Source organism: Canis lupus, chromosome 13, assembly GCF_011100685.1.
Source record: "Canis lupus familiaris isolate Mischka breed German Shepherd chromosome 13, alternate assembly UU_Cfam_GSD_1.0, whole genome shotgun sequence".
In the NCBI taxonomy this organism is placed as follows: Eukaryota; Metazoa; Chordata; class Mammalia; order Carnivora; family Canidae; genus Canis; species Canis lupus.
The window spans coordinates 50,675,927-50,689,052 of NC_049234.1; the positions used below are offsets into that span (position 1 = coordinate 50,675,927).

Here is a 13,126-nt window from a genome sequence, read left to right on the forward strand (position 1 = left end):
CTATTATAATGTTACTATATATTTCACATTCTTTAGAATTTACTATGTTTGTACCCTATTTCTAAAAATTTCTTAGCTTGTTTTAACTAACCCCATCTTGTAAAATTTCAGATTTATGAACATATATTCTAAGAAGGCCAAACCATTGGCCAAACCGTTCAAGGTAATGCTGTTCTCTATTTAGGAAATTTAGGAACATCAATAGAGGGAAGGTTTTTAAAAGGCATGTAAAGTCACCAATATAACCCCATTTCACTACTCAAAAAAGAAGAAAATGAATGAATATATGCTTCTGATTACTGTCATTAAAAATGGAACCCATATTTTCTTCCATATCCTAGTGGGACTTGCTTGGATGAGCAAATGTGATGATGATAAAATAGACCAAGACATTTCTGTTGCCTCTTATGTTAAACTATAACACTTAGAGATAGCCAGTGTCTCTGTAAATGTAGATATCTGCGAGTTAAAGGTTTAAACAAAACAAACAAAGAAGAATAGTGAATGAAATACTATTTTTTTTGTGGTCCAACAGTAAATCAACATTCTGTTAGAACATAATTGATTATGTTAGGACATAATTGATTTATCCTCAGTTGTAAAGAATAACAATGCTTCTAAAAATATATAGCCATGCCATACCTCTGATTTGGTCTCACAATGCCATTGAGATATGATCAGTGTATGCTTATAACATGGAGATTTAAGTTTGCCTTTCTTCGCTAAGATAAATAAACATATTGATGCTACATACTTTAGTTGACAGCTTATACATTTCTTAAGGAAAACGTGTAAGTTGGAAACATAAACAATATTTGAAAATTAACATTTGCACCCAGAATAACTCCTCATTAGGTTTCCTAAATTTGTGTACCTTGTCATATTGTAGCTTTATCCAGGAAGCTTAGCGAAATCCTGAACATAGAACATACTCAGGTCTGCAGTTTGTCAGATACTTTCACATTCTTCTCCTCATGGTGCCCAGACTTCTGTAAACATACAGTCTTCATAGATTCTTTTTGTTAAGAGCTTATTGGAAACAGAAGTCTATTCTGTCTGCTAAATGTGAGATTGAGGTTCTGGCACAGTTAAGCTGTCAACAAAATGCAATGATTGGGCTGATGTCCAATTTTCTGATATTGACCTGGGTCTTAGGAATCCTAATAAAGTACAAATGACAACTACAGCAAAAGGCATGCTTTGGACACCTTCATGTTTTATGGGGACCCATATCAGTTTTCTGTGGCAACATACAATATCTGCTTTATTACCTGTGATGTGTTAGCACCAGGCTCCTGATGACTAACAGGCTCCCAACCCCGAGGCATTACACAGCCATAGAAATCAAACACTCAGACCCTGGTATTCAGAACTCACATGAGCCACTTTTACAAAAAGTCCAAATATGCTTGGGGATCTGTGAAGATATTTCAAATGAAATTCTTAAAACCTTTCTGATTCAAATTGGAAACAGTTGAATCTTCTCTTATAAGTTTGGGGTAAGAAAAGGTAGGAAGTTTTGTTTTGGTTTAGTTAACTCTTTCCTTTCAGGGAAGACTGATTTTAAAGAAAGTGTAGAAGTTTCAAACTGTCTCTCCATGTTTCTTTAAATTTTACATTTCCTCTGTTTAAGAGGAAATTGTCCAGGGTTTGTTTGTTTGTTTGCTTTGTGAACTGAATGTCAGCTTAAGTCACTCGGTTGAGCTTGAAGTAAAAATCAGGAATCCCCATCTCATGTGCTGTGCAGACTTGAAATTTCTGCAGATTCCTCGGGAATTATAGCCTTGTTGTCTCTTCTGGCTCTGACTTCCTACATATACTGATCTCTTATTATCATTTCTAGTCCTTTCTGTCCACAGGACACTGAACTAGACTGATAATCTCTCTTCCTTAATTTTCCATGAACTACCCAGACAAATCATTTATAGGTACAACAGAGTCTACTGAGATTTTAGGGCAATGGAAGGAACTCTGTGTTTCATCTCTGCAAATTGTCTTAACCTAAAAAAAATCCTTTAGTCACTTTGCTACTTGAAATTTTTCACTGGCTGTGATTTACTGTTAAACTATGGTGAAGCACCTCTTTCCTGTGCTGCCTTCCCCAATGAAACCCCTTTCATTGTTTGTTTGTTTGTTTGTTTGTTTTTCCTGGCTTCTGGTGTTTATCTTCTGCAAGTTTGTTGAAAACAAGGTTTTACCCTTTCAATTTAGTTTTTCTTACCCCTAACTTTTCTCTGGGACCCTACTTTATATCCAGAGAGTCATTACTGTGTGTGGTAAAACCAACTGTCACCACTCTTTGTCTTGTCCTTGAACAAACTCAAATGTTGGAGTTTTTCTTTCTCATTCTCCTTCAGTCATTTTAACTTAGAAGAAATAAACAAAATTATTTTTCCTCCTCTGGAAATTAAGCACACACCCTCAAAGATGGATATGGTTATATTTTGTCAGCTTTGGGTTTAAATTATCAAAAATCATGGCATATTTAAAGCTTAGTTTGGATTTTATATTTTCTAGGAAAAAATACCCATTGCCAGCTTTTTTGGGTTGGATTTCACCAATGTGCGTATTTGAACTTTGCATTGGCAGGACTTCTGGGAAAAGGAGGATTAAAAATAGTTCCCCTAAAACTTTTTCTTCTTTTTTTTTTTTTTAAGATTTTATTTACTTATTTATTTTGAGAGAGAGCACAAGAGCATGAGAAGTGCAGGGGGACAGAGGAGAGGGAGAGAGAGAATCTCAAGCAGACTCTGTGGTGAGCACAATCCCAATACAGGGCTTGATGTCACAACCCTGAGATCATGACCTGAGCTAAAATCAAGAGTCAGAGGCTTAACCAACTGAGCTACCCAGGTCCCCCCTCCTAAAACTTTCCTTAATGATTCCATATTAAATATATTAATCTTTTAGATTTAATTAAGAACATGTTTAAACACTCCTGAATTATTTTCCAGTTCCTGGATCAAAGAATTGCCTTCCCCTGCAAGAATAGTTCCTGTGATTATTACAAAACAAGTTAAAACATATACTGCTAGTCATTTTCTGAGATGTTCTGAGAAAGGTCTTTTTTTTTAATATGGATATATTTTTTTAAATTTTAATTTATTTATGATAGTCACAGAGAGAGAGAGAGAGGCAGGGACACAGGCAGAGAGAGAAGCAGGCTCCATGCACCAGTAGCCCGACGTGGGATTCGATCCTGGGTCTCCAGGATCGCGCCCTGGGCCAAAGGCAGGCGCCAAACCACTGCGCCACCCAGGGATCCCCTGAGAACTGTCTTTTTAATCACTGATTTCGAAGCCAAAGATTGAAGTACACCAACACATATGAAAGTATTGCAGATTCAGACCTCCAGGTGCTCAATAAATGTTCAATGAATCAGAAAGACATGGAGCTTCTCCACTTTGTTTCGTGATTGGTTATACCAGTTGATGATTTTTTTGCTTGTTCATTCATTCATTTTCCTTCTAGTTTCTAAAATATTATCTTGCAAGAAGATAATATTAGAAATGAGAAAGAAAGAGTACAGAACAAACAAAAAACTAAGACGTATAGAACAAAGAAATTAGGAGCGAGACCTAAAAGAATATAGTAGCAAGGAATAAAAGAGCACATACATTGGAACTAGGGGTAAAACTTAACAAAATAAAAAAAAATAGCAAAATAACAAAATATCCTACTAAAAGTCATTTTAGATGTGTATACCAAGAAGTTGGTAAGAAATAGTAATTTGAGATAGCTCATTTGGCTTTGTTCATTTGGGGTAGGGCCATAACTTTCAGACTTAATCCCAACAGGATGCCTGCAAATTTGTTCTGATTGTTATATTGAGGAAACCCTGACATTAATTTAGAGAGGCTCTTTTGATAATGGCATATGCTGCAGTTTAGAGGGAAGAATGGAAGAAAGTCTCCAAATATTTCCTTTTTCTGGAATATCTTCATGGTGCTCATATGTATCACTAAAGAATGCTAGCAACATTTTCTTTAGGAAAGCACAAGATATCACGATTAAACTTTGAGTGATAAAAAGTCTTCACAAACTCTCTAAAATTCAGTGACTTCTGGGTAGAAATATACTTTGAATTGTATGAAAAGAAAAGTTACTTTGCTCTCTGAAGTCTGTTGGTAGCTTTGAAGTGATTTTGTGGATTTTTTTTCCCTCTAAACCCCACTTAAATCGGCTTCCTAGAGTTTTGGAGCCAAAGAGAAGCTGTCGCTCAAATCAAGGGGGTTAAAGATTTGAGAGAAAAAAGGAATTAAATATTTTTCACATTTGCACTTGACTGATTGCTATGGTAGGCTAAATAAAACATGCATTATATTAACTACTAATAGTTTAGGATTCATTGGTAATGTAAATGAAAAAAAAAATAGGATTTATATGTGTTTCTGTGTGTGTATGTGTTACTCTGTATTTGATGAATTAAATGCTAACTCTATTTACATACTATAGGGTGGATATGCATATGATAAGCTATCGATTAATTATTATAAAAGTGATCATTTTCATAGGGAACTACCCCAAAAGAATTTAGTATAAATTAAAATTCAATGTGCATATTTTCAAATATAACTAGTCTTTGACTTTTAAATATAAGCTTATCAGATACCATAAAGTGCAATCAAGTCTTGTAGAAAGACTTTGTTGTTAAAATACTGCTTCATAAAGGGATTATAATAATTAAGAGTATGGGGAGTTTGGGTGATTTCATGAATTCATGTAGAAAATAGCTTCGTTTATCTTTTTAAAGGACAGGCCTGAGAATGGCCTAAATCTTTAATGTTTTCTTTTCTATTAACTTCAGTAAATTACCAAAATCCATTTCTGATTTCTCTTTTTAAAAAATTTTGCATCTGTGGGTCAAAGCTTGGCTCCTCTAATTGCTAATATTTTAAACTTGGCCAATTTCTATGACCTTTCTGTGTTTCCTCAACTGTATAATAGGGATGAAAATAGTACCTACCTGATGAAGTTACTGCAGCGGGCATTAAATAATACATGTGAATGCCTGAAAGAGTAACAGATGCATAAATGTTAGTTATTATTATTACTTTATTACTTAAATGAAAAATGAATGCATGTGGTGGCTTAGGTATTTTCTTGGGAAACACATATGAGAAAAATCTGGATCTACCTAGAGTGCATCATGCTTTCCTTGCCCAGAGAAAGGGTGTAAGCCGCTGCAGAAGAAACCTCTTTGATTTTTGCCTGATACACCCTGTAAGACTGCAGAATGGAGTTTATCTTTTGGACTAAGACATTTTGATTTTAAAACCGTTGATTACTTACCTGTTCTAAAAATGTCCTCTTCACCCAACCTGCTCCAAAGAGAATAACTTTGCTTTATATACACATGTTAATGAAAACCTATTGACCCTGTTTATCATTTCTAAAATCTTTTCTCTGCCCTGCTCTTCTTCACCTTGAATACAAGTGGTGCATTTCATGTAATACATTCTTCTATTTCGTATTTTATGACCTGGTGCTTAGATGAGGACTGGTGGTTTTGTTTTGTTTTTTTAAAACACTGAAATTCACTGGAGCTCAACTAAACATTTAAAAGAAACAATTAGGGGATCCCTGGGTGGTGCAGCGGTTTGGCGCCTGCCTTTGGTCCAGGGCGTGATCCTGGAGACCCGGGATCGAATCCCACGTCGGGCTCCCGGTGCATGGAGCCTGCTTCTCCCTCTGCCTGTGTCTCTGCCTCTCTCTCTCTCTCTGTGACTATCATAAATAAATAAAAATTTAAAAAAATATGTTAAAAAATAAATAAAAAATAAAAGAAACAATTAAAATCTCCAAAATTGTATGAACTGGTGTGCCTTAGACTCTGTTTTACGGATTGGATCACAGACAGAGATAAAGAAGAGTTTAATTGGGATTCTGTTTCACCCAATAGCACAGCACTCTCAGTGGTAGGAAGAGCAGTGAAGGAAAAAAAAAATATGATCTCCAATTCCAATTTTTGTAAGCTTCAGTTTAAGTCAGCTAATGTGGAGAATTTGCTGAGAAGTTGCTTTGAATCTTTGTTTATTTACTTATTTTTATGTAGTTAACAAAAAGCCTGCATTTAGTATTTACTATTAAGATATTGACTGAAACTAGGAATTAATGAAAATCTTAGCATCCTCCAAAGATTATTTAATAGAATAAAATTTAGAACCAATAATAGATGGATCATTTTTCTTAAATAAATAAATCCTCTTTAATACCATATTGTATTTGGAAACATAATGTGTTTTACCATTCACAAAGCATACAATAATTAGGATATTTAGAACTAAATATATCCATTTACACATATATGAAAAAGGTAATTACTTTTTAAATACTAATTGGGTGAAATACATTGGACAGATTTTGCTTTTTAATTACAGAGGAAAATATATTTCTAAATAGTTTTCTAGATTTTAGCCCTACATCATTTTTTATTCAGTTCTTTTTCTAGAAGGATAAATAATCTCATGAGGATTTCTTTTAGAAATTTGTTTTCAGGGATGCCTGGGTGGCTTGGTAGTTAAGTATCTGCCTTTGATTCAGGGCATTATCCCTGGATCCTGAGATTGAGTTCTGCATTGGGCTTCCCACAGGGAGCCTGTTTCTCCCTCTGCCTATGTCTCTGCCTCTCTCCCTGAGTCTCTCATGAATAAATAAATAAAATCTTTAAAAAAAATTTAAGGATGATATTTGCTGTGGGTTTTTCATAGATGGCTTTTAAGATGCTGAGGAATGTTCCCTCTATCGCTGCACTCAGAGTTTTGATCAGGAATGGATGCTGTATTTTGTCAAATGCTTTCACTGCATCTATTGAGAGGATCATGTAGTTCCTGTTTTTTCTCTTATTGATGTGATCTATCACATTGATTGTTTTACGAGTGTTGAACCAACCTTGCATCCCAGGAATAAATCCCACTTGGTCATGGTTAATAATCTTCTTAATGTACCATTGGATCCTATTGGCTAGTATCTTGTTGAGAATTTTTGCATCTGTGTTCATCAGAGATATTGGTCTACAATTCTCCTTTTTGGTGGAGTCTTTGTCTGGTTTTGGAATTAAGGTGATGCTGGTCTCCTAAAACAAGGTTGGCAGTATTCTGTACCTTTCTATCCTTTGGAACAGCTTTGGTAGAATAGGTATTATTTCTTTAAATGTTTGATAGAATTCTCCTGGGAAGCCATCTGGCCCTGGACTTCTGTGACTTGGGAGGTTTTTGATGACTGCTTCAGTTTCCTCTTTGGTTACTAGCCTGTTCAGGTTTTCCATTTCTTCATGTTTTAGTTTTGGTAATTTGCGGTTTTCCAGAAATGCATCCATTTCTTCTAGATTGCCTAAGTTATTAGTGTATTAAAATTAAAAATAGTGTATTAAAATAAAAAAAATAGTGTATAAAATACATTAGTGTATTAAAAATCATTTGTATTTTCTTGGTATTGGTTGTGATCTCTCCTTTTTCATTTAAGATTTTATTAATTTGTCTTTTTTCTTTTTAATAAGGGTGGCTAATGGTTTATCCATCTTATTAATTCTTTCAAAGAACCAACTCCTGGTTTTGTTGATCTGTTTTACAGTTCTAGTCTCCATTTCATTGAGTTTTGCTCGAATCTTTATTATCTCTCTTCTTCTGCTTGGTGTAGGTTTATTTGCTGTTCTTTCTCCAGTTCCTTTAGGTGCAAGATTAGCTTGTGTATTTGAGTTTTTTTTTTCCAATTTTTTGAGGGATGCTTGTATCACAATGTATTTCCCTCTTAGGACTGCTTTTGCTATGTCCCAAAGATTTTGAATGGTTGTATCTTCATTTTCATTAGTTTCCATGAATCTTTTTAATTCTTCTCTAATTTCCTGGTTGACCCATTATCTTTTAGTAGGATGCTCTTTAACCTCTATGTGTTAGAGCTTTCCCCTAAGATCAGGAAACATGACAGGGATGTCCACTTTTACCACTGCTACTCAACATAGTATGAGAAATCCTAGCCTCAGCAAACAGACAACAAAGAGAAATAAAACGCATTCAAATTAGCAAAGAAGAAGTCAAACTCTCCCTCTTTGCAGATGACATGATACTGCACATAGAAAACCCAAAAGACTCCATCCCCAAGCTTGCTAGAACTCATATAGAAATTCAGCGATGTGGCAGGATACAAAATTAGTGCCCAGAAATCAGTGACATTTCTATACACTAACAATGAGACTGAAGAAAGAGAAATTAAGGAGTCAATCCCATTTACAATTGCACCCAAAAGCATAAGATACCTAGGAATAAACCTAACCAAAGAGGTAAGGATCTATACCCTAAAAACTACAGAACACATCTGAAAGAAATTGAGGAAGACACAAAGAGATGGAAAAATATTCCATGTTCATGGATTGGAAGAATTAATATTGTGAAAATGTCAATGCTACCCAGGGAAATTTACATGTTCAATGCAATCCCTATCCAAATACCATGGACTTTCTTCAGAGAGTTGGAATAAATAATCTTAAGATCTGTGTGGTATCAGAAAAGACCCTGAATAGCCAGGGGAATACTGAAAAAGAAAAACAGATCTAGGGGCATCACAATGCCGGATTTCAAGCTGTATTACAAAGCTGTGATCATCAAGCAGTGTGGCACTGGCACAAAAACAGACACATAGATCAATGGAACAGAATAGAGAACCCAGAAATGGGTCCTCAACTCTATGGTCAACTAATATGCAACATAACAGGAAAGAATATCCACTGGAAAAAGGACAGTCTCTTCAATAAATGGTGCTGGGAAAATTGGACAGCCACATGCAAAAGAATGAAACTAGACCACTCTCTTTCACCATACACAAAGATAATTTCAAAATTGATGAGAGATCTAAACGTGAGACAAGAATCCATCAAAATCAAGAGGAGAACACAGGCAACACCCTTTTTGAACTTGGCCACAACAACTTCTTGCAAGACACATCTATGAAGGCAAGGGAAACAAAAGCAAAAATGAACTATTGGGACTTAATCAAGATAAGAAGCTTCTGCACAGCAAAAGAAGCAGTCAACAAAACTAAAAGACAAACTTACAGAATGGGAGAAGATATTTGCAAATGACCTATCAGATAAAGGGCTAGTATCCATGATCTATAAAGAACTTATTAAACTCAACAGCAAAGAAACAAACAATCCAATCATGAAATATGCAAAAGACATGAACAGAAATTTCACAGAGGAAAACATACACATGGCCAACAAGCACATAAGAAAATGCTCTGCATCACTTGCCACCAGGTAATACAAATCAAAACCACAATGAGATACCACCTCACACCAGTGAGAATGGGGAAAATTAACAAGACAGCAAACAACAAATGTTGGAGAGAATGTGGAGAAAGGGGAACCCTCTTGCACTGTTGGTGGGAATGTGAACTGGTGCAGCCACTCTGGAAAACTGTGTGGAGGTTCCTCAAAGAGTTAAAAATAGAGCTACCCTATGACCCAGCAATTGCGCTTGCTGGGGATTTAACCCAAAGATACAGATGCGGTGAAATGCCAGGACACTGCACCCCGATGTTTCTAGCAGCAATCTCCACAATAGCCAAACTGTGGAAGGAGCCTCGGTGTCCATTGAAAGAGGAATGGATAAAGAAGATATGGTCTATATATATAATGGAATATTCCTCAGCCATTAGAAATGACAAATACCCACCATTTGCTTCAATGTGAATAGAACTAGAGGGTATTATGCTGAGTGAAGTAAGTCAATCAGAGAAGGACAAACATTATATGGTCTCATTCATTCAGGGAATATAAAAAATCGTGAAAGGGATTGTAAGGGAAAGGAGGGAAAATGAGTGGGAAATATCAGAGAGGGAGACAGAACATGAGAGACTCCTAACCTGGAAAACGAACAGGGGTAATGGAAGGGGAGGTGGGCAGGGGGATGGGATTACTGGGTCACGGGTACTGAGGGGGGCACTTGCCGGGATGAGCACTGGGTGTTATACTATATGTTGGCAAATCGAACTCCAATAAGAAATGTACAAAAATATGGGGCAGCCCGGGTGGCTCAGCGGTTTAGCGCCGCCTTCAGCCCAGGGCCTGATCCTGGAGACCCAGGATCAAGTCCCACATGGGACTCTGCATGGAGCCTGCTTCTCCGTCTGCCCGTGTCTCTGCCTCTCTGTCTCTCTCTCATGAATAAATAAATAAAATCTTAAAAAAAAGTACAAAAATAATTAATTTTAAAAAGAAATTGTTTTCAATAATATAAATATGAATTATTTTCTAATAATTGTAAAAATACAGAATGCTTCGTTAAGACAGCTTTTTAAAGGAACGATAATAAAACACAAGACCATTATTTGGATACTCGAATAAAATTCCAAGATACCAATGTGACATTGAGAAACACATAGACGGGGCAGTGTTAAACGTAACAGTGAAGAAAGTTTAATGAATGATAGAGGAAATCAATACCTGCTATTTACACTGTACCTGATATGCAAGGAGGAGAAAAACTGCATAATATGCAGATATGGTCTAAGAGTAATAGACTAGAGTGGATAGTTGTGTGATTTCTACAGGTGAAGCAATTAAGCTTTCACTTTTTGGTGTAACACACACGCCCACGCACCTCAGTATTTTTTCCATTTCTTCTGTTCAGTTTTGCAGTGTCTCTCACCTTGGTTCTAACTCCTTTATCTTCCTTTGACCTGTTTTTGACCTCAGCTGTCAATGGCTAAAGTCTCTCACAGGAGAAAAATTCTTTTTCCATTTTTATTCTATTTCACTTCCGCACACACTCTACATTTCAGCACCGTGGCCTAGGTCCTCAGTGACCAATGGCTATGTAGAAATGTGTCTTAAAGTTCCACAACAATGAGGGTATAGGGTAGGATGTTCCCACGACAAAGCAGATCATTTCAAAGAGTGTAAAACAGCTCATTTTTGACCCCCCCCCCCCCGACTCCTTTGCCTTTTATTTTGAAGTCATTTTGGCTCAATGGCATAATCTGCATACATGGGCCATGATCTAGAAAGCAGAATTTTAAAATTGTGAACCAGGAATCACTTCAGTGAAGAATTTATTATTCTGCCTTAGGTGTTCTCAAAAATTATATATCACCCATAAAAAACTTAAATAATTATTTAAGGGTAACTACCCCACGGAGTTTGATTATAGAATATCTCTTACTTCCATGAAGTATTTTAATTTGCCTTCATTATGCAAAGATTCACTTTGAAAATAGTTTACTTGGCAAAGCTATCGATGTGGGGGGCAAAACACCAAATGTTTCATTTCAGCCTTAGACAGAAAATGTAGCAGAAACAGAAACAGGCCTCGGTCACAATTAAAGAAGAATCTTCCTAGAAGAGGACTCTGTTGACACAGGTGTTTTCAGAAGCCAAACCTTGGGGACAATTCCATCTTGTTAGGTAGATAAATATTTTTACCTATTTGTGGTTACAAAATGTAAGTTAAATCTTTATTCTACTTAGCATAAAGTTGAGTCTGTCTAAAAATGTATGCTAAAAAGGACAACGAATTTTCCTCTTTAATTGAACATTTCATATAATGGTCTCAAAAGATTGTTACGCAAATTTGAAATCAAATGCCTTTCTTGGCTTCAGTCTTCAGGGTTTGCTATAAATAACCATCTTTGTTAAAATATTTGTTAACTGTGTTCTCTCAAACTTCTGAAACTACAGTTACAGTTAGAGATTGAATTTGATTATTAATCTGCTAATAATTACTTATATATTGCTAACAGTTCTAAGTAATCCAACACGTATAAAAAGACTAAGTAGATTTTTCTTAAAGGTAGGAACATTATTAAAGACACATTTTCTTCTTTTAAATTGACAAATAAAATGACTTAAAAGCCAAATAAAGTAACCAAACCATTAACTTTAAAACACAGTGCAAAATCTTAGTTTTTGATGATAGGGAAACTACTTAGCTTAATGCTAATCATGGAGTTAACATTGCAAAAATTAAATTTGAGATTAATATTTTAAAACTCTTCATTCTAAATTTGAAAATATTACATGCATATTTTAGGATAAAGAAAATAACTAAAGGGATGTCATTTGGAAATCTAGCTAAATTCTTTACTTAAAAAAAAAAGTTTATTTATTTGAGAGAGCTCAAGTGAGAGAGTACAAGCTGGGGGGGGGTGGCAGGGGGAGAGAGAGAAGCAAGCTCCTCACTGAACAAGGAACCTGGCTCTGACTGGGACTGGATCCTAGGATCCCAGTATCATGACCTGAGCCAAAGGTAGAGGATTGACTGAGCCACGCAAGTTCCCCAGTTCTTTACTATTTCTAATAATTTATCTGTAGTTACTTTTAGATTTTATATATAGACAATTTTATCTTCCCCCACATAGTGAAAATCATATTTGCACCTTTTCATTCAGTGTACATTTTATTTCTCTATCTCTCTCTTTTTTTTTTTTTTTTTTTACTGTAACTGGCTAATACCTTCAGAACATTATGGTATAGATTCTGTTGTGATGGGTATTATCTCTTTTTTTGATGTTAAAAGGGCTTTTAATATTTAATTATTAAGTATGATGATGATTACTTAGTTTTATTAAGATTTTCACTAGATATCTTTTCTCCTGCTCTTAGTTTTCTAAATGTTTGGTTTTATATCCAACATGTATTGAGTTTTTATTTAAACATATTGCCTCCTTTTAGTGAGATCAAAGTATGATTTTTCTGCTTTAGCCTGGAAATGGGGTGGATGTCTTTTTTTTTTCTCTTTTTCTTTGTTAAAAGGTTTCATTTTAATTCCAGTTAGTTAACATACCGTGTTATATTAGTTTCAGGTGTCCAACATAGCGATTCGACAATTCCATCATGCAGTGCTCATCGCAAGTGTGCTCTTTAATCCCCATCACTTATTTTACCCATCTCCTCCTACCACCTTGCCCCTTGGTAACCACCAATTTGTTATCTATATTTAAGAGTCTGCTTCTTGATTTCATTTTCTTCTTTCTCCTTTGTTCATTTGTTTTGTTTCTTCAATTCCACATAAGTGAAGTTATATGGTATTTGTCTTTTTCTGACTGATTTATTTCACTTAGCATTATACTCTCTAGATCTATCCACATTATGGCAAATGGCAAGATTTCATTCTTTTTTACAGCTGAATGA

At 35.4% G+C, this 13,126-nt stretch overlaps 1 long non-coding RNA gene across 2 annotated transcripts in view; it reads right to left on the reverse strand.

Moving 5' to 3' along the window:
- Positions 1 to 13,126, reverse strand: part of LOC102153092 — a 51,341-nt gene that overhangs the window by 15,254 nt on the left and 22,961 nt on the right. The window contains exons 2-3 of one of the 2 annotated variants that reach the window (XR_005369040.1): positions 4,967 to 5,011; positions 875 to 989 (exon numbers count right to left, since the gene is read on the reverse strand). This is a non-coding gene — a long non-coding RNA (uncharacterized LOC102153092). The remainder of the gene's footprint in view (positions 1 to 874; positions 990 to 4,966; positions 5,012 to 13,126) is intronic. The other variant, XR_005369039.1, reaches the window with a different exon arrangement.